The following is a 23,594-nucleotide window of genomic DNA, read 5'->3' on the forward strand; positions in this document are numbered from 1 at the left end:
GCTCAAACACAAAACATTTATCAACCTTTCCAATTTCGGCTCAATAGCCACACACAAAGAGCATGATTTCAATTGACTTTACAACGTAGTCCCTACGCACATTCGGCTATCCGCCATAATATGACAAATCATTTCAATATATTTCAAGTAGGGTCATTACTCGAAGACTTACCTCGGATGTGGTCGAGCGATTTCGACGGCTATTCGATCACTTTTTCCTTCCCCTTATCCAACTGTGGTCCTCTAAGCTCTTGAGCTAATTTACACAAATTTAACTTATTAAAATCTCATTATGCTAGCTTAAGGCCGAATATGACAAGGAGTTTAAATGGTCATATGGCCACCCTTTAGCTCAAATACACAATGGTCATGCACATTTTTAATTACATCAAGCAATTCAACACAATTCATTCAAGCATCAAAGAGAAGCTCAAGGTACTTAGCCCATATATACATTAGACATTAGAGTCACATGTGTACGAAATCACGAATCGAATTCAACATACTAGCTAATATTTCCCCTTAGCCGAATTTTTTTAAGTCAAGCTAAAGCCATCAATAGGCTACCTAAGGCCGAACATACACATCAACATATGTACTCATTCATGTGGCCGAACATACATGTCTATGCTGAGGCCGATTGCAACACTTGATACATTCTACAAGTATGGTCACTTGTATCGACTAAACACCATTTTGTTTCAAGTTCAAAACTAGGCTAATACACACATATACACTAGTAAATCAAACACTAACATTTGTACTTCACCTTACTACCATTTCTCATCCAAATAACATGAACAACGACCATAGTTTTCTTTTACTTCCTACCATGGCCGAATGCCTTACAACAGCATACCATTTCAATTTTGGTCATGGTTGAACAAGGAACATAATGCCCCACTCAAAAATGCTAAAAAGAAGATTTAAGAGTCATCAATCCACCATCCCATGCATCATTACAAGCTTTACTTTTAGCATGCAAATGACATCCACAACTCCACCTTAGCCGAACATTATCACCATGACATAGTAAAGATTTGAACCATGAGCTAGTTAGAACTCAAGCTAACTACTAAGACATGCTTGAATCTCATGGCACAACATCAAACTTACCTTAATAGTGACCTAGGGTAGCCGAATGCTTCACTCCCTTCTTCCCTTTTCCCTTCAATTTTTTCAGCCAAAGATGTTCAAAGATGAACACTTTTTTTTTTGTTTTCTTTCTTACCTTCACGGCAATGGGGAGGGGGAGAAGCCTTCACACACATTTTTTCATTTTTTATTACCCATACACCTTATTTTATTTATTCCAACATAAAACACTTACACAACATGTTTCATGACATGTTTTGCCCATCCCCCTTTGTCATGGCCGGCCACTAGTTCTTAAATGGGGAAATTGACATGCAAGTCCACCCCTTTGATTACATGCAATAATGGGTCCTCATAGATTAACCTATCACATTTCAAACGTGTCACACCTAAGTCCTATTGACTAAATTCTCATGCAATCGACTAAATCGAAGCTTGAGATTTTCACACATTCATAATTACATATTCTAGACAATAAATATTACATTCAAACATTTCGGTGACTCGATTTAGCGGTCCCGAAACCACTTCCCTACTAGGGTCAATTTTGGGCTGTCACAACTCTCCCCCACTTAAGAAATTTTCGTCCTCGAAAATCTTACCGGTAAATAGGTTTGGGTAACGCTCTTTCATAGAGTTCTCGGGTTCCCAAGTAGCTTCTTCCATCCCGTGTTTAAGCCATAACACTTTTACTAACAGAACCGTTTTGTTTCGCAACTCCTTCACTTCACGAGCTAGGATACGAATCGGTTCTTCTTCATAACTCATATCGGCTTGAATTTCGACCTCTGATGGACTAATTATGTGCGATGAATCAGATCTATAGTGTCGAAGCATAGAAACATCAAAGACGTCATGAATCTTCTCAAGTTCAGGAGGCAAAATCAATCTATACGCAACTGGACCGACTCGTTCAGATATTTCATATGGCCCGATAAACCTCGGACTCAATTTGCCCTTACGCCCAAATCTGAGTATCTTTTTCCAAGGCGAAACTTTAAGAAACACTTTATCTCCCACCTGATACTCAATGTCTTTCCGTTTCAAATCCGCGTATGATTTCTGACGATCTGCGGCTGTCTTTAGACTTTCACGGATTACTTTTACTTTCTGTTCAGCATCTTTAATCAAGTCCACTCCGAAAATTTTACTTTCACCGAGTTCGGTCCAAAACAATGGCGTACGGCATTTTCGACTGTACAAAGCCTCGTAAGGTGCCATCTTAATACTTGACTGAAAAGTATTATTGTAAGCGAATTCAATCAAAGGTAAATATCGTTCCCATGAACCATTAAACTCAAGGATGCAACATCTCAACATATCCTCAAGTATCTGAATTACCCGCTCAGATTGACCATCGGTTTGTGGATGAAAAGCGGTGCTAAAATGCAGCTTGGTACCCAAAGCTTCTTGCAATTTCTTCCAAAATCGCGAGGTGAATCTCGGATCTCTATCCGACACAACAGAAATCGGTACCCCGTGTAATCTCACAATCTGAGAAACGTACAATTTAGCTAGTTTATCCAATGAAAAATTCGTATGCACGGGGATAAAGTGAGCCGACTTAGTCAGTCTATCAACAACAACCCAAATCGCATCCTTTTTACTTGCGGACAATGGCAGTCCGGACACAAAGTCCATTGTGACTCGATCCCATTTCCACTCGGGTATCTTGATCGGCTGAAGTAATCCTGAAGGCACTTGATGTTCCGCTTTAACTTGTTGACATATTAAACATCTCGAAACAAAGTCGGAGATGTCTCGTTTCATACCATGCCACCAAAACTGACGTTTCAAATCGTTGTACATCTTCGTACTCCCCGGGTGAATTGACATTCGGCTACAATGGGCTTCGTTCAGAATCATTGAAATGAGTTCCGAATTCCTTGGAACACACAAACGACTTCTGAACCTCAAACAATCATCATTATCAATTTGAAACTCCGATTCCTTGTTCGGAACACACTCAGCCCGTTTTGCATCCAATTCATCATCGACTTTCTGAGCTTCACGAATTTGATGAATCAATAATGGTTTGGCTTTTAATTCAGCTACTAACACATTGTCGGGTAGAACAGACAAGTGTACATTCATCGCTCGCAAAGTGAACAGTGATTTTCGGCTTAAGGCGTCCGCAACCACATTAGCCTTTCCCGGGTGATAATCAATGACCAGCTCATAATCTTTCAACAACTCAAGCCAACGCCTTTGTCGTAGATTCAAGTCTCTTTGAGTCATCAAATATTTGAGACTTTTGTGATCCGAAAATACATGGCACTTCTCACCAAATAAATAATGTCGCCATATTTTCAAGGCGAATACGATGGCAGCTAATTCGAGATCATGGGTCGGATAATTTTTCTCATGTGGCTTTAATTGTCTCGACGCATAGGCCACGACTCGACCTTCTTGCATCAATACGCAACCTAACCCAAGTAGGGAGGCGTCACTATAGATGACAAACTCTTTGCTTGATTCGGGCTGCACTAAAATTGGAGCTTCCATCAAATAAGTTTTCAGTTGATCAAAACTTTTCTGACATTTTTCCGTCCATTCGAACTTAACATCTTTTTGAAGTAGCTTCGTCATGGGTGTGCCTATCATCGAGAAACCTTTTACAAACCGTCGGTAGTAACCGGCAAGCCCTAAAAAGCTCCGAACCTCAGTAATATTCCTCGGAGGCTTCCAGTTAAGTATGGCTGAAATTTTGCTCGGATCGACTCGAATACCCGATGCAGATACCACATGACCCAAGAAGCTAACCTCTCTTAACCAAAACTCACACTTGCTGAACTTAGCATATAACTGCTTATCCCTTAGTATTTGCAACACTAATCTCAGGTGTTCAGCATGTTCGGTCTCATCTCTTGAATAGACCAAGATGTCATCAATGAACACAACTACGAACCGGTCCAAATATCGTCGAAGATCCGATTCATCAAATCCATAAATACCGAGGGCATTGTGAGCGAACAGCATTACTAAGAACTCGTAGTGACCGTACCTCGTTCTGAAAGCAGTTTTGGGTACATCCGAATCTCGAATCTGCAACTGATAATAACCCGATCTCAAATCTATCTTTGAAAACACTGAGGCTCCCTTTAGTTGATCAAACAAATCATCAATACGCGGTAACGGATATTTATTCTTTATCGTCACTTTATTCAGCTGACGATAGTCAATGCACAACCTCATGGTTCCGTCCTTCTTTTTCACAAACAATACTAGTGCACCCTAAGGTGAGAAACTTGGTCGAGCGAAACCTCTATCCGTCAATTCTTGCAACTAAGCTTTCAACTCTTTTAACTCGGTTGGTGCCACACGATACGGAGCTATCAAAATCGGCGTAGTCCTAGGTACAAGCTCAATACAAAACTCTATCTCCCAAATAGGTGGCAAACCCAGTAATTCTTCTGGAAAAACATCCAGGTATTCACAAACCGCCGGCACAGATTCGGGTTTTATTTCTAACTCTTTATCATCAAGTACATACGCAAGGTATGCTTCGCACCCCTTTCTTGCATATTTCTGGGCCAACATTGATGATATTACAGCTGGCAACCCCTTTAAGTCCGTAGACTCAACTCGGATCATCTCGTTATTTACGCACCTCAAATCCAAAGTCTTGCTTTTGCAATTCACAACCGCATCATGCACGGTCAACCAATCCAACCCAAGAATAACATCAAATTCATCGAACGGCAAAAGTATCAAGTCCGCCGGAAAACAGGAACCTCGAATTACTAGGGGCATTTCTTACACACTTTGTCAACAAGCACGTAACGACCCAAGGGATTTGACACCCGAATTACGAACTCAGTAGACTCAATAAGTAAAGTCTTACTAGATGCTAAGGTTTCGCATATATAAGAATAAGTAGAACCAGGGTCAATCAAAGTAATCACATTAGTATCAAAGAGAGTGAAAGTACCGGTAATAACATCTGGCGAGGAAGCATCCTCACGTGCGCGTATAGCATAAGCCCTAGCAGGAGCGCGAGCCTCGGATCTGGTTGTAGCATCTTTAGATCCTCTCTGACCACCACTAGCATTGCCCGTATTTCCAGATGGTCTACCTCGAGCAGTGGTAGCACCCGGTTTCCCACTCGATTTATATTACTTCTCAGCAACCTCGGGCAATCTTTAATGAAGTGGTCGATGATCCGCACTTGTAACAGAGGCGGTCACGGAACCTACAACTTCGAATGCCATTTGCCACAACATCGGCACTCCGTTCGTCTCGACATTCATTCCCAACATTTGGCGGATCAAGTGCCTCGTGTACCCATAGGGGGTCAATCACGATCTCGTCTAAAAAGGCCCGAAGTGCCTCTAGACCGGCCCACATCATCACGAAATTTCTTTGATGCCTATTGAAGAGACTTTCCCGAGGATCTTTTACGAAACTCTCCAGTTCCTACATCAACTCTTTGTTTTTCTTTTCTAAGCTCTTCGGCTTTACAAGCTCGCTCGACAAGTACTACGAACTCTCGTATTTCAAGAATGCCAACGAACATTTTATATCTTCATTCAGCCCATCCTCGAAGCATTTACACATGATAGCCTCGGACGAAATACATTCCGGCGTATCTACTAAGTCTAACAAATTTTCGTCAGAATCGATGGCGACATAGAACCTTACTTAAGCTCAAGAAATTCCTTCCATTTTGATCAACAAATCTCGATCGATATACTTTTTGAAACTCGGTTTGAAAAACTCCCAAGTTACTTGCTCTCGGGCACAACAAGTCGAGTACTCCACCAATAGTAGGCGTAATCGCGTAGCAAGGAGATAGTACACTTTAGGCATTCATCGGTGTACAAGATAGCTCATCGAGTGCGGATAGTGTTATCCAACCAAAATTTAGCTTGCTCGGCATCGTCGCTATCCGTAGATTTAAATTCAGTAGCCCCATGTTTTCGGATTCTGTCAACTGGGGGCTTATTTGACCTTATTTGGTCAGTTACCGGAGGCATTGTAGGTGCGGGGGTTGTGTTTGTTGGGAATAGAGGTTGTGGAACAGCCGTATAAGTTCGAATGTATTGGTTGAACCAATCATTCATCACGCTATAAAAAGCTTGCCTAGCCTCATCATTCGGATTGCTAGCAATAGGTTGAGAGTCCGCCGGCGTTGTCCCTTGTGCGGGAGCAGGCGCCACACTCTCCACATCATCAGCTATCACTCGGTTGGGATCGGGATCCATTACTATAAATAAACACAAATTCAAATGTCAGAAATCACCACACTATCAATTAATCACATAATGGCATGTATAGCTAGACCCAAACGTATTACGGTAGTCCTAGGATCGACTAAACCGTAGCTCTGATACCAATAAAATTGTAACACCCCGTACCCGAGTCCGTTACCGGAGTCGAACACAAGGTGCACACAGACTTAACATAATTATTTTCACAGTCCATTTAAAAATTTCCAGACAAGCTGGTTACTGCATCACTGTCGCCTTTAAAATCATATCTTGAGTTTCAAAGCTCAAAAATCAGTTTCGTAATTTTTCCCTGAAACTAGACTCATATGTCCATCTACATATTTTTTTTCTAGAATTTTTGGTCAGGCCAATTAGTACAGTTTATTAGTTAAAGTCTCCACTATTACAGGGATCGACTACACTGACCTTTGAGCATTACGACTTGGATATCTCCCTGTACAGGGCTTCAATACTAATTCCGTTTCTTTCTATAGAAACTAGACCCAAAGAGGAATCTATACATATATGGAATGACTCCTAATTATCTCTGGTTAATTTATAGTGAATTTCCAAAGTCGATTAGGGGATCCAGAAACCGTTCTGGCCTTGTTTCACGAGAACTTTAATATCTCTTAACATATAACTCATATGACCGTTTCATTTCTTCCATATGAAAGTAGATTCATCAAGGTTCATTTAAATAATTTATTCACCATTTAATTCCATTCCTAAAAATTTTAGAGATTTTTCAAATCCACACCACTGCTGCTGTCAGCATCTGTTTTCAAGGTAAACTTTACCTATTTCGTGGTTTCCATGGACCAACTAGAGTTTTGTCATACATAGGTCCACATATAATCAGATTTAGCCATTCCAATGGCTGATCATTTTCCCAACACTTCCATTCCAGTCCATAGTCACATCATGAAACCATACATATATACATAAACACAAATGGTCTAATGCCATACTCCACTTCTACGAGCCATTTTCGCATGGCTGTACACACATACATCACAAAACGTACTTGAAAAACAACAAAGGGTAGTCCTATACATGCCATATCCAGAGTTCAACTAAAAGAGTACCAAAAGGGCTTTGATAGTGTGGATGACTTCGATTTCGATGATCCCGAATCCGATAGCTAACGAACAAAATCTAGAGAACAAAGAGCCAAAGCAAACGGGGTAAGCATTTTAATGCTTAGTAAGTTTCAAGTAATGAAATCAGCTTTGACTAAAGTATTACATTTACATAGCTAAATGAATCACTTTATTAATACATATTCTCATAATCATACTTACTTCACACTTCATCAACATTTACACACACAAGGTATCAACCTATCTAAGAGCCGAAAGTTCGTTAGTCGATTAAACGAATACTATTTCAAACGAATCGACTTTTCCGATGCACATGCAAACATACCTTATCGTTTGGGATTTTCGAGCGTATTAATTGAATTTATTACAGCACAAAACGCCCACCTTCAAACCAAGTTTCTTCAGAATTTAGCGGATACAACCACAAGCACAATTGCCTTGGTCTTAACCCGGTATAGCAACTTCGCACAAATGCCTTGGTCTTAGCAGGATATAATCACTAGCATAAATGCCTTGGTCTTAGCCGGATATAATCACTAGCATAAATGCCTTGGGCTTAGCCCGGTATCATTCAAATGCTTATGCACACATATATCAATAATCACGACACATCCATATTTCATTTTCGTTACTAAGGCTCAAACACAAAAATTTATCAACCTTTCCAATTTGACTTAATAGCCACACACAAAAGCATTATTTCAATTGACTTTACAACGTAGTCCCTACGCACATTCGGCTATCCGCCATAATATGACAAATCATTTCAATATATTTCAAGTAGGGTCATTACTCAAAGACTTACCTCGGATGTGGTCGAGCGATTTCGACGGCTATTCGATCACTTTTTCCTTCCCCTTATCCAACTCTGGTCCTCTAAGCTCTTGAGCTAATTCACACAAATTTAACTTATTAAAATCTCATTATGCTAGCTTATGGCCGAATATGACAAGGAGTTTAAATGGTCATATGGCCACCCTTTAGCTCAAATACACAATGGTCATGCACATTTTTAATTACATCAAGCAATTCAACACAATTCATTCAAGCACCAAAGAGAAGCTCAAGGTACTTAGCCCATATATACATTAGACATTAGAGTCACATGTATGCGAAATCACGAATCGAATTCAACATACTAGCTAATATTTCCCTTAGCCAAATTTTTTAAGTCAAGCTAAAGCCATCAATAGGCTACCTAAGGCCGAACATACACATCAACATATGTACTCATTCATGTGGCGAACATACATGTCTATCTTTGAGGCCGATTGCAACACTTGATACATTCTACAAGTATGGTCACTTGTATCGACTAAACACCATTTTGTTTCAAGTTCAAAACTAGGCTAATACACACATATACACTAGTAAATCAAACACTAACATTTGTACTTCACCTTACTACCATTTCTCATCCAAATAACATGAACAACGACCATAATGCCTCACTCAAAAATGCCAAAAAGAAGATTTAAGAGTCATCAATCCACCATCCCATGCATCATTACAAGCTTTACTTTTAGCATGCAAATGACATCCACAACTCCACCTTAGCCGAACATTATCACCATGACATAGTAAAGGTTTGAACCATGAGCTAGTTAGAACTCAAGCTAACTACTAAGACATGCTTGAATCTCATGGCACAACATCAAACTTATCTTAATAGTGACCTAGGGTAGCCGAATGCTTCACTCCCTTCTTCCCTTTTCCCTTCAATTTTTCAGCCAAAGATGTTCAAAGATGAACACTTTTTTTTGTTTTCTTTCTTACCTTCACGGCAATGGGGAGGGGAGAAGCCTTCACACACATTTTTCATTTTTTATTACCCATACACCTTATTTTATTTATTCCAACATAAAACACTTACACAACATGTTTCATGACATGTTTTGCCCATCCCCTTTGTCATGGCCGCCACTAGTTCTTAAATGGGGAAATTGACATGCAAGTCCACCCTTTGATTACATGCAATAATGGGTCCTCATAGATTAACCTATCACATTTCAAACGTGTCACACCTAAGTCCTATTGACTAAATTCACATGCAATCGACTAAATTGAAGCTTGAGATTTTCACACATTCATAATTACATATTCTAGACAATAAATATTACATTCAAACATTTCAGTGACTCGGTTTAGCGGTCCCGAAACCACTTCCCGACTAGGGTCAATTTTGGGCTGTCACAGAACAAATGATCGAAAAATTTCTATTAAAATATTTTCCGCCAGCTAAAACGGCTAAATTACATAATGATATCTCTTCGTTTGTGCAGATGGACTTAGAAACTCTTTACCATGCATGAGAAAGATACAAAGACTTACTGAGAAGGTGCCCTCACCATGGGTTACAGCTTTGGCTACAGGTTCAAACGTTCCATAATGGCCCGAATCCTTCGACTCGACAAATGGTTGACGCAGCTGCTGGTGGAACCATCAATAATAAAACACCTGAAGATGCCTATAAGTTTATAGAGGAGATGTCACTGAATAACTATCAGTGGCAAGTCATGAGGACTAAGCCAACTAAAACAGCAGGTGTTTATAACGTCGATTCGATTACTATGCTGTCAAACTAGGTAGAACTTCTAAATAAAAAGATTGATGATTTACTTGGTTCTACTTAGGTACATCCAGTAATAAGGTGCGAGACGAATAGAGGAGGAGCATGCACAGAGTATCAACCCTTCAACCCTAGCATCGAGGAGGAACAAGTCCAATATATAGGTAACAATAACTCTCGATCCCAAAATAACCCATATAGTAACACTTACAATGCAGGTTGGGGGAACCACCCCAATTTCTCGTGGGCAGTCAAGGAAATCAAAGACCACAACATCCTCTAGGTTTTCAACAACCACCCTATCAATAGGAAAAGAAGCTGAACCTTGAAGAGATGCTCGTAAAGTTTATATCGGTGTCAGAAATCTATTTTCAGAACACCGAGACAGCACTTAAAAATCAACAAGCATCGATCCAAGGGCTCAAAACTCAGATAGGTCAGCTTTCCAAACTAATCTCCAAACGACCACAAGGTAGCTTGCCAAGTAATACTGAACCCAACCCAAGGGAACAGCTCAACGCAATTAATATTCAAGATGACAAAAGAGTCGTTGAGCCTAAACCAGAATCGAGGCAGGAAATTGTGGTAAGCAAAGGTTAAGGTGAGGTAGGTCATAATAAAAACAAATCAGTGAATGTCAAATATAAAACTTGTGTGCCATACCCCAACGCGACAAAGAAAGACCGCTCAGATGATCAATTTGGTAAATTCCTTAAACTCTTAAAAAATTACACATTAACTTACCGTTTATTGAAGCTCTATCGCAGATGCCAAACGCAATGAAATTTTTAAATGAGCTTTTAGCAAATAAGCGGAAGTTGGATGAGGTGTCACATGTGGAGCTAAATGCAGTGTGCTCAGCTATTCTACAAAGTTTTACGATTCCTTGTTTAATTGGTAGTTTAGATGTTAATAATGCACTAGCTGATTTAGGAGCTAGTATCAACGTCATGCCTTATAAAATGTTTAAGCAACTAGGTCTCGGGAAACCTAAACAGACTAGGATGAGCATTCAATTAGCAGATAAAACTATAAGATTCCCTTGGGGTATTATTATAGATGTGCTAGTTAAAATCGATAAATTTATATTTCCCATTGACTTCATTGTTCTAGACATAGAGGAGGATAGCAACACTCCTTTAATTCTAGGAAGGCCCTTTTTAGCATCTTCTAAAACAATTATTGATGTTGGTACAGGTGAACTCACACTTCGTGTGGGAGACAAAACAATCACCCTTCAAGCTCGCAATTCCGGCAACACATTGGAAATTGAAGGTGATCGTCTAAACCATTGTACTAAAACTGACAATATGGTGCAACCTTCTTTGAAAGAAATGAGTTTGAAGGAAGTACATGAGCTATTCTCAAGCAATAGTAGAGGACCTATTCATGAAGATCGAAGGCTACAAATCGAGGAGCTAGATGAATGGCGGATGTATAAATCGAGAACACTCGACAAACCGAATCTACGACAGAACTAGCTCAATACCTTTCCAAATCAACTTAAGGTTGGAGATAGAGTCTTATTAGATGCTGCAGATCCCGACATTGTCGCTACCATACCGAATGAAGAAATCTCTCTTACGGTACTCAACATTTTCCCATTCGGTACGGTAAAGGTGAGTCATCCCAAGTTCGGCACTTTTAAGGTAAACAACACCCATTTAAAACCTTATTTTGATGAGATTGATAGTAGGAATGAGGACTATAAACTCCTCAAACCACCATGATCATTCAACGGAGAGGTAAGTCGAGCTTAGACTATAAATATGCACTTCTCAGGAGGCAACCTGAGCACTAACTGTATAAACTTCTTTAAAATTTAGTCTTCAACACCTAACTTACTAACGGAGCTCATGAATACAGGTTTTCCACAGAGATACGGCCAAGCACACAGACGTGCTTAGGGCCATGTGAAAATAGTGCAAAGATTCCCCCAAACACGGGCTACGATAGAATGCCACGACATAATGACATGGCCGTGGTCGAGCCTGCCAAAACAACACGGGCATGCGACATGCCCGTGTGGAAGAACCATGGGCGGTTCCTATTAAAACAGCACAGATGTGCGACACGCCCGTGTCTAGCACCTGTGGTCGAACCTGTTAGATTGACACGGGAGTGGGTCTTCATACACGGGCGTAGGAGAAGGGAACAACTCCAGACACGGCTGTACGACACGGCCGTGTGCACCCACATGCCCAAGGAACACGGGCGTGTACTAAATGTCAAATGCGCCCAAATTTAAAATTCGCGAATCACACGGGCTGAAAATCGGAAACACGGGCGTGTTACCTGGCCGTGTGCCCCAAAATCTATAAATACCCTACATTATTCATTGTCTTCCCCACTAAAAAACCCTAACCCTAGCTGCTACAATTCCACACGGCCTCCCCGCCACGCCCGTGCACCGCCCCCAACTCCATTTTTTACGCTCAATCCTCTCTTCCCAGCGTTTGTTTACTTCTTTCTTGTCTATTTTAATGATTTCTAAGGCTTTTTATCATAATAATATGCAAGTTTTTATGTTATTTTCATACTTTTAAATGTCATAATCTAGAATAATTTTCATTTTTTTCATGTTCAAGTTTTTTTTTCATTACAAGATTTCTTTACTCCATTCGATTAGTTAAAAGTAAAATATTCATGGTTAGGATAGGTGGAATACTCATGCCTTTTTCAAATATTCTAACTTAATCCTCATATTTTTCAAATGCTTCTTGTTATTTTCCAATTTTTTTTATATATATCTTTTATTATTATTCATGCTATTATCATGCAATGCCACAAAGTATGCTATAAAATAGATTAGTTTGATTATAATTGTTAAGTGATGATAGTTGTGGCTGAAGTATTAGTCATAATCTATGACTTTTTGAATTTAGATACATTCTTCCTTGTCCACTCATCAAAACAAAGTAATGGTTTTAATTGCAGGTTCAGAATGTCGTTTTCACATGGTAAAAAGGCCATTGTCCCTGCTTCAAAGAAAAAGAAGGGAGCGTCATCTTCCTCGGGTCTACTGGGAAAGTTCGTCACCCTTTCCTAAGGTTCCCCATCGGGCCCCAAGAAGAACTATTCCAAATACTCCAGGCTCGACCTTTAATTGCAGGCAACTGCATCTACTGGGCTACAATAGAACAAGTTTAGTTGGCTGAAGCGATTCGGGCCCTCCTAAGCACTGACCCTTGGGAGCTGTTCTTTGGGATCATGGAGCCAACATACCTCGAGATCACGATGGAACTATGCTCAAAGTTCCATCTTCAGACTGTAATGACGAACTACGATGATCCCGGTAGGTCCAATTTTGCCTAGGCGGGTTTGTCCGTAACTTAGCATCCCAGAATTCGGTACGACGCTGGGTTTATATACGGAGGAATTCAAAGAGGAGAATGACTTACATGCTCTCAACCGCCACATCTATTGTTCTCTTTTACGGTGCTGGGATACACTAGTACCAGATGGGGCCACCTACAATCCTAGCCGCTCCAAGGCATCGGCTCTCCCTCCATCTCTGAGGTACCTACACGTCATTTTGGCTCACGCGATTACAGGACAGTGAGAGATCACTGGCGTCGTCAACACTAATGACGCCTACTTTTTATGGTGTATGTCACACGGGCACGTCATCAACCTTGCCTATTTCATCGCCCTCGCGATTCAGCACTAGACGGAGCGGCATAAGAAAGGGGTCATCTCTATTGGCCCCTATGTTACTCAGTTGGCTCGACACTTCGGGTTCCTTAGCACTGCAGCCCAAGAATCATCTTTAACCCTTATTAGCCAAATGTCTCCACAAGGCATCTCGAGCATGCTTAGCATGAGGATGATTGAAAAGCACTGAGGAACCTACCCTCCTCAATATCGTCTCGCCCAATCTACCGAGGAGGAGGCCTACGAAGACATTCCTGATGATGTCCCTCCACAGCACGAGGAACCACAGACTCAGCCACCTCCACTGTAACACCCCAAACCCGGCCTAGACGATATGACCGGATCTGATGCGCCACATCGAAGTGTTCAAAACATTCCGTATTACTTAGTTTGGAAAAACTTAGTTGGTGTTGTAAAAGGTACTTTTAAAAGTAGGTTAAAGTGAACGGAAGCTGTGCACCAGGTAGGAAACCAGGAAGAAGAGGAGGTGAGTCCGTCGGACTAATTAAGTACCAAGCTCCCTTCGGATCCAATCCTAGACATGCACACCGCCATTGCCACACTCTAACATCTCGTATATTTTTTGCGAAAACCGTGTGATTATGCCCATCTTAAGAAAATGATTAAGGTTGAAAAACGTTTGCTTAAAATATTTATTCTCTTGGAAAAACATTTACTTTACGGAAACTTTGCGCGTCATTGTGATCTTTTAAAACAAGTAGTTTTTATAAAACGAACCCTAGTGCTAACCAGTTTAATAATTCCCAAAATAAAATTAATTAAAAGAGCAGCCTTATTACAACTTTGAGCACAATAAAAATAATCCAAATTAAATGCTAAATTTATTTAAAATCAGCAATCAATCTTCGTGGCCACTCTGAATCCCGCCCAGCTCCAAGTCCACCAACTAGGGCTCACTGCAAGGATGGAAGGGAGGGGTGAGTTTGGGAAAACTCAGTGTATACAGAAGCCCATCCAAAGCCCAAATCAGCTCGAGCCCATTGGGCCTAAGCCCTATACAGATAACAGTACACAGTAGAACAAAGCCCTTTTCAGAATTCAGTAGCAAGGCCTTAGCCCTTTTTAACATAACAGTATGGCCCATAGGCCCAGTTCAGTAACATATGTAACAATATCAGTAATGAATGCAAACCCAACTGGGGAGACTACTCAACCCACCAATCGCTACACTGCCCCGTACCAGCCCTACACTCCATGTGGGGAATATCTCAACCCACCCAGCCCTACACTCACACATTGCAAAGAACGCACTCAATTATCGATCGATTGAGGCAAAGCCTCCAGCACGTGGATGAACCACATTCAGTACTTCCTCCATCAATACCCCAATCCCATGCAACAGATATTAATAAAAGCATATCATGCAAAATACAGTATCAATCAGTCATGTAGTTTAGCCAATTTAAACCCTAGGGGTATTTCGGTAATTATGCTCTTTAGGGGTAATTTCGTAACTTACGCAACTACACAAGCTACTTCAGTAATTTTTAGCAGTTTTATGCAATTTGGTTCCACCATCTAACTAACATGCTACTTTGCCCATATTTTACCCATATTGGTCCGTAAGCCTATTGGGCCCAGTTTTGGCCCATCGAGGCCCTATTTCTGAAGTACGTTGAAACGTCACACAAACTTACTTACCACTTTGCGATGCTAGATCTAACAATTATTCTATGTCTTGAGAGCATTCGCATACTCACAAGCCTATGAAATGCCAGAATTTTGGCATTTCGGCTTTTGCCGAATTGAACTAAGGAAGGGGGTTCGGTACACACCTGATTTGCAACGACTGCTATTGAGATCTCTTCCGATATCCTACAATTGATTAGCACAGTTCTTATTTATAAACCATAATCACTAAACCCCAAAACTTACTCATCCATGATCGAACCATGTCCCTAAAAGCCTTTGAAACCTTACCTTTTTGTCAAAATCGATAGCTAGCTCCGAATCCGATTGCTCCAATGATTCACGCTTTCAATCCAACCCTTAAGAAGACTCTAATCACCGAGAGAAAACATTAGTTACAAACCCTTAAAGCCTTATGCTCAAATCGATGACCTCCCTAATTTTTAGGGATTTCGACTTTTCTAACATCGCAAAATAAGAACAGATCCGAGATGATAAGTACTTACCCCTTACTCCTACTTGATTTCCACGCAATCTAGTGTAGATTTATCCTTAGAACAATGGTAAAACCCGAATCCAGGAGTTTGAAGAAGTTTCGGCTATAAGCCCCTAAACCAGTGGTACTTTTGGCTTTTGGGTGGTGAAGAAGATGATAATGTGGAACTATAACCTTAAAGTAGAATTGCTGTCAGGTATCTAGGATTAAGATAAGATAATCGTATATTTAATAAAAACAAAAGAACATAGAAGAACCTGGCTTTGAAGAAATCGGCACAAGCAGTGATCACAGGATTTCGGCTTTTATGGATTCGGCAAAAGTATTGATGAATAGCAGGTATGATGAATAGTTTTGAAGAAGAAAAATAGAAAAAGAAGAATAGGGGAGGTGGTAGTTTCGGCTAGAGAGGAAGAAGAGAGAAAAGAACAATCCTAAGGTGCAAAAGCAGAAGAAAACGGCACCACTCAACACCCTAAGTGCCGAAATACTAACCTAATACCCCCTGCCGATTTTCCCTCTTCAATTCCCACCATTCGGCTAACTCCTAGCCTCATCCCAATCCCTTAAATCTCTCCCCTTATCACTCCTTAATCCAAGCATTTAAACTGATCCAACTCTCCTCTAGCAGAATCCACCTGAACTCCAACACTTACCCCTCCTGCACTTAAAAATAAATGCATCCATTTGCCAACACAGGGAATCGATCCCTTGCCTTCCCCAAAGCTCCACATGCCACTTTTCTAGGAGCCTAGTGGCGTCACCCTTGCCACTTTACCAAGGCTCTTTTTGTGATGCAATTTACCCACAACTCTACTTAAGGCACTTAGCCAGAACCCCTAACTCCTAAGTCTAAAATTCCAAAAATTCAACTGGGTTTTGGCCAACTCATGGGCCTTCCATAAGCCAATTTACTTACTCAAAATATTAATTTCACATCCAAATACAATAATTTAAAGTCTTTATAAAATATTGAAAACCACGAATAAGTCAGAAAAATCAGGATGTTACATCCACCCTCTCGTCCAGTTCATGTGGCGGCTTCCTATGCTGACATCTCTGAGTGCCTCACTCGATTCCAGCAGCAGTGTTTTCAATGATTTGACAACATTGATGCTACTCTACAGCAAATTTGTCAGCACCTCCACATCTCATCGCCAGTCCCACCTCGTAAACCATCCAGCGATGAAGATGTTTAAAAACATTTATTTATTATTTTATGTTTTCAATTTTATTAAAACTACTTTTTATTTTTTAGATTTTAGAATTTTATTTTTAATTATCAATTTCGGTTATTTCTTTATGAGTAATTATTCTTCCTAATATCCCCTAAAAAGTTCCTGATTTTATCATAGTTATATAGAGCTCTTAAAGTCATCATCACATAGGAACTAAAAACTCCACTGGGAAAGGTTCTCCATGACTGCCATGTCCTGGTCGACCATGACCATAGCTACCACTAGATATAATATTCTTTTGGCGCAGGACTTATGGACTAATGAACCTCTACCACCGCTGGAGTATCCTCCTCCACTCTCGCACCGATTACTCTCCAAAACTCTAGTTCGAGGAATTCATCATACAGGAAGCTTCACTTCTCTCCCTATCTTATTTTTATATTCTAATATCTATCTTTGTACATTGAGGGCAATGTACATCTTAAGTGTGGGGGGTATTTATTTCATTATCAGAAAAATCCCTGAATGACTGCCTTGTTCTCTTGGAAAGCTCTCATATCGTATTTAGGATAAATTTTGATTGATTTATGACGTTGATTGATATATCTTGAATTAAAACATAGGAATTTATGCATTGATTGTTTAAACCTCAAGACATTAAAGAATCAAGCATGATAAGTTGATTTTTAAGAATTTAAAATTTTAGGTTGTTTCCTCAAAGTTTAGGTATTACTTTGAGTTAGAATTCACAAGTTTTAAACATAAAAAAAAACCATAATTTTTGTGAGATGTTGAGCCTTTTGAGCATTTATTAATTCTTTCATGCTCACTTTTATTATTACTTTGAATGTGTCAGTATTGAACTGTAATTCTAGAACTTGCTTGATTATGCATGTCAAGACCACACCATTTGATTTGATATGTCAAAATGATTAAGGCACTTAGGATTAACCAACTCATGCCATGAAAAGCCTACCTCCACGATTAACCCCTAGTAAACCCCCTTGAGCCTAACAAGCCATTTCTTGTGTTACCCTTAATATTAACCCTTAGCCCATTATTGTTGAAATCCCCTAAATTAATCCCTATTTTTTTCGAGATTTGAGTTGAATAAATTGCTTAGCTATGCCTTGTTCTTAATAGTTAGTCTATGTTATTTAACTTGTTCTTAAAAAAAACAAAAAAAAAACATGTATACATATTAGTAGTGATCCTCTATTTGTAAGCTTCAGTATTTAAATTCCATAGTCAGAGAAGGAGTTATGTTGTATGTAAGTGATGATTAAATATTTTTCTAGTTAAGTAATTTTTCAACTCAATCTCGATTCTAACCCTTTCTTTCAACTTGTGACCACACCCCCTAACTAAGCCTCATTACAACCCTCTAAAGACTTTTTGATTGATGTATCATCTTAAATTATAGTGGTGGAGATTTGATTTTCATGCAAGCCTATGGTAATGACTTTTTATTATTGACTATTGAGTGCTTCATTTATTGTCCTTAAACACCTTGAGTGATTTGAGTGAATCTTTAGTGAGGATGTGAAACTCTGTGATATTCTGAATCAAAGGTAATTACTTAGATAAGGGGAGACACCTATGTTTGCATCATTAAATACTCAACTTGGAATGTTTGAAACTTTTAAGTTCTTTTACTTGAATTCTCAATGTATGATTACCTATGGATTATTTTGAGATATTATCGATAGAAATTATAAGTTGAGAAGAATTTGTTTTGATTATGAGTTGAGAATTTTGCTTGAGGACAAGCAAATGCTTAAGTGTGGGGGTATTTGATAAGCTGTAATTTATACATATTTTTACCCCATGTTTAAAGCATTTTATGGTTGATTTCCCATTACAATTGGTGAATTCGATGCTCCTAATGCTTTAATTTCATGTTTCATACTTAGGAGAGCATAGGAGAGCGAAAGGAATGAGAAATGGGCAAAAAAAAGGAGAAAATGGGCCAAAGTACGAAATCAACACGGCCTGGACCTCCTCACATGGGCAGACCACACAGCTGTGTCAATTAGGCAGGCTTGAACATGGCCTGAAGTAATCGCACACGGGCGTGTCACACGGCATGTCCCTGCCAAGCCCAAGTTGAGTCTGATTCGGAAAAGGCTAATTTTGAGGGCTCTTAGGCATTCCAAAGCCTATAAATACACCCTAGAAGAGGAAGAAATAGGGGCACAAAGGGAGGGAGTAAGAAATACTCCTAGGAAGCCAATTGATCCATCTCAGAAGTCGGATTCATCATCAAGATTGAAGATCTCTCCTTAATTTCTCCTTCAGGAGTTTTGGGTTTTCTTTATGTTTTGTATTCTTTATTATTCTGAGATGTTTTCTTATTTAGTTATGAACTAAAACCCCTAAGTACCCAAGCGAAATGAAACCTAAGACGAATCTTGTTATTATTTTTTGAATTGTACGATAAATATTTAACTTGTTCTTAATTATGTGTTCTTAATTCTTGTTTTGATATCCCAGGATACTGATTCAAGATAAGCTCTTATTCAGAGGAGGAATAGACCCTGTCTAAGAGTACATTTGTCATAATTAAGCGGAGTTGTTTGCGCTCCTAGACATAGGGTGACAAGATTTTTCTGGATTAGGGTTAAACCTAATAAGAGGATCCATAGATCGAGTTAATGCAACCCTAGGGTGTTAATTAGGGAAAGGTCTCAATTATTAAATCTAGGGATTAGATGTTATTAGTCTTGGATAGGGATAATAACATAACTTAGGGATCTCTGCGGAACAAGTTAAATAAACAAATCGCCCGATTCGGAGCCAGAATAACAAGTACGTTCTAGGTGGATTTTTCCTTAGGTATTGTCTTAATTCAATCGAGTTTCCAAAAAGTAATTCCCCAATTCTATTCTCTGTGAGTTCTTCGTTTAGATAATTAGTTAGTTAAAAATAAAACCTCTTTATTCTTAGGCTAGATAATAAAAAGATAGTCATTACTAGTACTTTTAGTTCATTTGGGTTCGACAATTCGGTCTTGCTAAAACTATACTACTGTTCGATAGGTACACTTGCCTACATTGCGATAATAGTTAGTTTCAAGAACGAATAATTATAAATATTTAAAACCTATCACGAAATCACACGATCATCGGTCCTGCGATTTTTGGTAAGTGCTATATGTGTTGGTTCAAACTGTTATGCGAACATTTTTTTAGTAAGGTTAATAGGTTTTGGTTTGAGTGCAGGTGGTTTGTAAGAGGCTGTAATCAATCTTTGGCAACGATTGAAGGGTGAGGAGCCTTAATCGTTTGGTCAAGGCAAGTGTTGAATTATGGATTGGTTAAGTGTTAATTAAGGGATTATTAACCCCATTAATTAAAGGACTAACATTGGGTTATGATTGAATCTAGGCTTGGTGTTCATGAAGATTGTGCTCTTTTCGGAAATAGGTATGTAACCATACTGCTATAAACGTATATCGGCAAAAGCCGAAAAAGTATGACTGTAGATGCTACACGAGCGTGCGTTCGCTTGTATAGTAACCTAAACGCTTAAAGTGTGGGCAATTGATAGTAGAGGCCACCATGAGCAATTTCAGGGGCTTAGGCCGTTTTGAGCCACGTTGGGCCGAAATGGGCCGTGTCTGTGGCAGCCCTAATTTGACCCTAGTCGGGAAGTGGTTTCGGGACCACAAAACTGAGTCACAAAAATAATTAAATGTTATATTCTATACCTATTATAAGTGAAAGTGTATGTTTGAAAATTTCATGCTTTTATTTTGTCATTTAGATGTGAAATTAATTAAAAAGGACTTAGGTGAGAAATATTGAAAATGTGATAGGTTGAAGTGTAGTGGTCAAATATTGCATGGCTTAAAATATAGGGATTTGCATGTTAAATTCCCCATTTTTAAGTAAGTGGCCGGCCATGATGATGGTTGAATAGCCATATATGCATTATATATTAATATTATAATAGTTAATTACTTAAATTATGAAATAAAAATTAATTAAAATAAGAAAAGATGATAAAAGGAAAAACAAAATGTTTTGGTTCATCTTCTTCCTTAGCTTAGCCGAATCTTAAAGAAAGAAAAGGGAGATAGCCATTCGGTCACCTTTAAGCTGGAATTAAGGTAAGTAATTCATGTTAGTTCTTGAGATTTTAGCATATTTTAAGCTAGTTACTAAGTCCCTTACTTAGCCCATGTCAAAATTTTGAATTTGTATGGTGATATGAGTAATTGGCTATGGAAGAATTTGAAGGGAATGGTTGTTGTCTTTATGTTTTAATGAGTAATTGTGGATGGGTGAAGTTTGAGCTAGTTTAATGTTCATATAGGTGGTTTAGATGATAGGAAAATCGGCTTGTGTGTATGTGTAGTTGCCGAATGTGAATTTAGATAACATTTTAGTAATGTTTGTGTTTTAAAATGATGGAATGGAGATTTAAGCTTGATCAAATTTTTGTGAAGAATGAATGAAAGAAATATGTGTATTCGGCTATGGATGATTGGATGATAAATTGGTGTCGATGCTTTGAATGAGATATGCACAATTATAAGTTGGATTTAAGGTTTGTTAAATTGTCATTATCATTGCCGAATGTGTGTATAGTTAAAGAAAATTTGTTAAAGTGCTTAGTTAATTGATATTAGGTTAATGGTGTATATAAATTATTTAAAATATAAACTTTGTATGAGTATTAAAGGTTGTATATGAATTCGGCCTTGGGAGAAATTTTAGTATAAAATGCTTGAATGTTAAATAGGTTATTGCTTTAATGAACGAATGTGTCAAAGGCTAATGCATGGACTAATTGATCAATATGTGTTAAGGGAACGTGAATAAATATCTATTTGATGAGTTATATATCTGGCTATATGGGTGAGATATGTATATGAAAATATGATAAGCCATATGAGTTTTGTGTTTATGTATGTGAGCTAGATATACAATGAATATTTGGCTATGAAGTTTAAGGGTTAAATCATAGGAGCTTTGATGATATACATATTCGGTTATTAGGGTTATATGTACTTTGGCTATGTAGGTTATGTGTTAAGGTAAGTTACTTATTTGATATGTGTATTCAGTCATAAAGGTGTACATAAGGAAATGTTAAATAAATTGTATTAAATTGCTTAATGTGATTAAAAATGTGTATGACCATTTTATATTTGAGTTAAAAGTAGCTACATGACCTATTAAATTTCTTGTCATTTTCGGCCATAAACTAGCATTGTGGGACTTTAGTAAGTTAAATTTTTGTTTGAATTAGCTCAAGAGCATAGAGAACCAAGGTTGGATAGGGGAAAAGAGAAAGTAGTTGAATAGCCGATTCGAGACTGTTCAGAAATATTCGAGGTAAGTTTTAAGTAGAAAAACATAAATAATATTCGATAATGACATTACATATTATAAGAATTAAGTATTACTTGTAATTTATGTATATGGCCGAATGGCAATTATAATATGGAATTAAAATGTGATATGTTTTTATGATCAAATGATAAGTGATAAATGAATATGAGTGAGATGTTATGTGTAAACTATATAATGATAAGTGTGAATGATGAAATGAAATAAATGTGAATAAAATGTAGGATGATATATTCAAATGATGATTGTGCCTAATTTAGTGTGATTGTGTTATATGAAACTTGTTGATTTGAATATCGTACAGTAATATTCGGGCTTTTGAGCCTAGCAGGCTATGATGCTGGTGAGATACTATTCGGGCCTTTGGGCCTAGCAAGCTATAATGCCAGTGAAATGATATCGGGCTTCAAGCCTAGCAGGCGAAATGGCAATGAATGAATTTGGGTTTAAAACCTAACAGGCTAAATGCCAGTGATTTGATAAAAGTTAAGACTAAGATACCTCGTGTTAGAATGACAAATGGATACATTCAATACGTTAAGTTGGCCAGGTATGTATTATGTATTTATATGTCAATTTGATTGGAATTGAATCATATGTGTATAATGTGATACCTATGTGAATAAATGTTATAATTATATATGATCATGATACATTTGGTCAAGATGTGAAAGTATGTGAAAGTATTTGATTTATTTATGATATATGAATTTAGTTTAAGTGAAATAAGAATACTAAATGTGCATTATGTTCTTGTGTATATTCGGCCAAATGACAATATACCTAGAAAATGGCCTCTTGAGAAATTGAATGATCGAAGTATAATTGAGTTTAATTGTTTACACTGCTTAAAACTTACTAAGCTTATGAAAGCTTACTCTGTTTGTTACGTTTCTCTGTTTTATAGATTGTTGACTCCAGTCACTTGCTCGGGAGGGGATCGTCAGCAACTCGTCACACTATCTATCATTTTGGTACTACTATATTTTGGAGCTATATGGCATGTATAGAATAGACTTAAGTGAATAATATTTTGAGATGTCGTTGTATATAAGCCATGTGAATATGACAACTTTTGAATGTTGGTATAAGTTTGATTTTCGATCTTTGATTGTGTTTGGCTATGCATATAATTTCTAATGAACTTATGTAAATGTGAATGTACAAATGTTGAGTTTTGGATTAGTAACTCTTCATAACCCACTCTAGCGACGGATACGGGTTATAGGGATGTTACAATGTAGGCCCCATGGGTTCGTGGGCCCCACATGGGTAAACCACT

This window comes from Gossypium arboreum, chromosome 1, assembly GCF_025698485.1.
Source record: "Gossypium arboreum isolate Shixiya-1 chromosome 1, ASM2569848v2, whole genome shotgun sequence".
In the NCBI taxonomy this organism is placed as follows: domain Eukaryota; kingdom Viridiplantae; phylum Streptophyta; class Magnoliopsida; order Malvales; family Malvaceae; genus Gossypium; species Gossypium arboreum.